This window comes from Takifugu rubripes, chromosome 16 (assembly GCF_901000725.2).
Source record: "Takifugu rubripes chromosome 16, fTakRub1.2, whole genome shotgun sequence".
Taxonomy (NCBI): domain Eukaryota; kingdom Metazoa; phylum Chordata; class Actinopteri; order Tetraodontiformes; family Tetraodontidae; genus Takifugu; species Takifugu rubripes.
The window spans coordinates 756,749-760,869 of NC_042300.1; the positions used below are offsets into that span (position 1 = coordinate 756,749).

Genomic DNA, 4,121 nt, shown 5'->3' on the forward strand with positions numbered 1-4,121 from the left:
GGAGGAGGAGGAAGGGTGAATCTCAGTGCTACAGTCCGGAAATAAAGTTCCCAAAGGCAAACCAGGACCAGGAGAGTATTAATACGACATTTAGCTGGATGAAAATTATTGAAACGTGGAAGGAGAGCAAACAAACAAACAAAAAATGAAACAAAACCAAGATAGGCTATAAAACAGATTTTTTTTTTCTCTTTTCTGAAGCGTTAACTATAAGGTTGGCTGTATGGGTTGCTGCTTTTCTAAAATATAATTCAAGCTTTAGGCGTAAAAGAAACCAAAGCTCAGTTTCGTGTCAAAATTCACCATCCGGAAGATAAACTCATTCTCAGTCTGGTAATCAGAGTAGACCAGGTCTCTGGTCCTCGGGAACGAAATCGTCACTTTTACTCTCGTATTACGCAACATTACACACAAATTTGGGATTCTGATATTTCAGACGTGTTCAGACTGTTTATTCTAGTTTAACATGCAAATTTCATATTTAACTTAATTTTTATGGCATTTTCTATGAAAATGCGTAATGTGCAGTCTTGTAAAGCAGACTAGTCAGTGGTTGAGGTCATTTAAGCCTGACAGTCTTTAATTTATTGCAGTAAAGATTGAAAGATTCTTTATATATATATATATATAATAAATAATTCACCTGATCTGACTTTTATGTGGAAATGCTGAGCTTACAGCAGCGCCAGCGCTCTCAGAAACAGGCAGTTAAAGACTTTATTAGATGCACAGTGCCTGTTTATGCCAATCTTTAATGCATCTCAGTAAGCCAAAACATATCAGACACAATTACAGAAAGTTGAACAGGAATGCGTTAAATGCCATAAACCAAGAACATTGTCATAAATTTTTTGGAAGACATCATGTGGGTCCTCAGAAATTTAATGTGCTACAATTACCTTAGTGGCCATTAGTGATATTAGAGTGAAGCTTTACTGATGGCAGGGATCATGATTACAGTCATAATTTAGCTGGATAACTCCTGTCACTTTAACAGAGCCATTGACACTGTGAATACAGGCCATTACCAAATACTGCTGTATAATATATCACCACATTAAGGATGATACATGTTCCACATTTCACTTTTCCCCTGATACCCAACTCATTTGCCTCCAACTACAAGCATCCTTTTCAAGGTTGAGATCATCATAAGTGAGTGGGGATATGTTTGGTCGACATTTTTGTTTGCCATTGACGAGTGTGTATGTTAAGCTCTCCAAAATAAGATGAAGGAAGCCACTTCAAATGGAGGATGCTACCTGTATCAGATTGTGTGCTGTAATCACCCACAGAGCGACCATTAACCCATTTGAGAGGCTCTGCAGCCCAGCTCTCCAGAAAGAATCACCTAGAATTTGGAAGGAAACTTCTCATTATTGTTGGGTTAATAACGCATCTTCATTCAAGAGGCCTCCATTCTGCTGGAATCTGAATGGGGCTCATTTGAGATGAGTGGGCCCATTTCAGACGAGGGCCTCTTCATCCCCGATGTGGTTGTCCACTCAACAAAACAATTTGGAGAGAAAATCGAACAAATGTGGCGTTCTGACACGGAAACCTCTGAAGGTCTCGACCATAGGTAAATGCTGATTACAGCACTTTTGCACCTTTTTCTACGATTAAATCTTGAGAGATGCTGTTCTGTGATACATATTTATGTAACGTATCAAATGTAGGCTCCTAATCAGAACAAACAGTGAGTGTGGAGATATCACCACCAACAGCAGTGTATATGAACTCATTGTTTTATATGTGTCAATGCTTGGCTGGATCTCCTGCTGACCCAGAAAAGGGCGCGGCTGTAAATATTCCAGTTTGAGCTGTCAATGGATGGCATCTCTCAGATGACTCCTGTCACATCATTGGGCTCTCGTACATAACATCCATGTTCGAGGTCCACTTTTGCCCTTTCCTCCACCTGCTTGGTATCACCTTTCAGAGAAAGTGGGAAATCCTGGACCTTTGTTCCTCCCTTTAATTACAACACAGCACATCAAAACTTTCTTTATTGAAATGCAATTCCTTTGTAGGACTGAAATGTGAGTTTTGGAAATGCTGGTTTCCTTAGAGCTGCCTTGAAATGCCTGCTTAACACTGCAACTTGTGCTGTGAGGTGGAAATATAAGGTGTGTTGACTCCTTGGCATATACTTAAAGTTTTAGTGAGAGATTTATCAGAAGGTATTTGTTTCATGTGTGTGTGTGTGTGTGTGTGTGTGTGTGTGTGTGTGTGTGTGTGTGTGTGTGTGTGTGTGTGCGTCCGTCCTGCAATGAACTGGGGACCTGCATGATGTGTGTTTCTGCCTTGTTCCCAGTGACTGCTGGGATAGACTCCTGTCAGAACATGAATTATAGCAAAGACAATCAAGCATCATCTGATGCTCAGTGAGATAAAACAGATTGTTTTTGTTGACTTTTTTTGAAAATAAAAATTCCAAGTGGTCACATCATGTAAAGTGCTCAAATGTCCAACAAAGCTGAACACATTTACATTAACACCATGTCCATGAGCTTATAACCTTATGAGCAGATGGAGAATTTACTTCTTAATGATTTCATTGTTGTGTCCAGAAGCTTAGCAGCAGCTGACCTGTGGTGTGTGAGCAATGGTTTGTCCTGCAGCGTGAGTGTGTCCGGACGTGGAGGTCAGCTTTGTTTTGCTTTGTTCCCCTGCCCTGTTTTTTGTGCTCCTTTCCTCATCTGTGCAGGCTGGGTGTGGCAGGCAGATTTCTCCATCCCCTCCTCTGGAGTTCCTCACCTGCTGCTCATCAGCTCATCAGGAGCAGCTGTGTTTATCTCCGGCTCATCATCCACCATGTTCTTGCTCCACCAGTTCCTTTCTTAAATGCCCAGTGGTAATTGTTTCCTGGCTCCTGTGCTTGTTTTTATTGAGAGAAGCTAGTGTTTTTCTGTTTCACTGATCCCCTTTGTTGTTTCCAGCCTCACCTGCCATGCTCAGCCTCATTTCCTGGGTCCAGCCTGCTCTCATTTGGACTATACCTGCAAGTTTTGCTTAGTGCTACTTTTGTTCTGGATAAACTTTCTTTTGGGCTTTTGGGGGGTGGGAATGCATCACTAGAGAAGAAGCATATGGAAAGCACTCTGTTTCCTCCATCTAGACTTCTATATTCACAAGTGAATGAGGTAAATGCAGACATAAATGATATTACCTTTTGAGGACATGTGCCTACAGTGGTTTACAAGAGAAAATGGTTCAGGATAAATCTGGAGTTCAGTTCACCTTTGGAATCTTAGTCTTTCAGCTTGTAATGCTTGAGCACTTTAGGCTACAGGATAACATTAATGCATACAAACACACACACCTACATGAGTCACAGCTTTGCAGTATGATTGATTCTGTCTTTCAGAACTTGCCAGAGTTCTTCATCCACACTAAATTAGCTCTGGTCAACCCATACAGATCTTCTTCAGTAATGTTGTGCAGTGTGTTTTCAGCGGAACAATAAATCCCCCTCTAAGGAGACAGGAGACTTGCTGCTCATGCTGTTGCCGTGGACTCTCAAACGTTCTGTTCCTCCTGCCCCTGCTCTTTTCATGCTTTGTGAACCTGGGCTGATACAGATGGATCTAAGAGATGTGTTTGCTCTGAGGATGATGAAATCTGTTGGTATCCTCTCCAAACCATTCCTCTCACGTTGCTTGGGAACTAGCTGCTAACTGTCCGGAGGATTCCTCCAAACAGAGACACTAAGAATGTTCTTTATGAAACAAATATTAAAGAATGATTTCCCACTAGGTATTGTTATTTTCCAGAGCAAGCTATGTTTGAATTATTCATCTGAACCTGACAATAGCATGCTTTAGTATACTGAGCATGCTGCACTAACACAAAATAAACACCTGGACAAAAGGCTTCAGGTGAGGAGTTCATGAAATCAATGTTCATTTAAGCATCTGTTCTAGAGGGAACTGATCTGCATTAGAAAGCCAATTATATGTTTTGTTCTCTGTGGTATTAATGTAATGCTCAATGGTGATTATTTGTAAGTGCACAGAGCACAATTGTTAATCTCCCTGTGTTGCTCATTACAAGTTAAGGTCTCAGCAGAGGCTTCATTTTAGGTATCTACATCACATTTTCTGGTTTTAAATATATAT

At 40.8% G+C, this 4,121-nt stretch overlaps 1 long non-coding RNA gene across 1 annotated transcript; it reads left to right on the forward strand.

Annotated features, from left to right (window-relative positions):
* The first annotated feature begins 2,736 nt into the window (after window positions 1-2,736).
* On the forward strand, window positions 2,737-3,873 carry LOC105418630 (uncharacterized). The gene is made up of 2 exons (XR_965746.2): window positions 2,737-2,857; window positions 2,943-3,873. It is a non-coding gene; the product is annotated as an uncharacterized lncRNA (long non-coding RNA).
* Window positions 3,874-4,121: the final 248 nt, after the last annotated feature.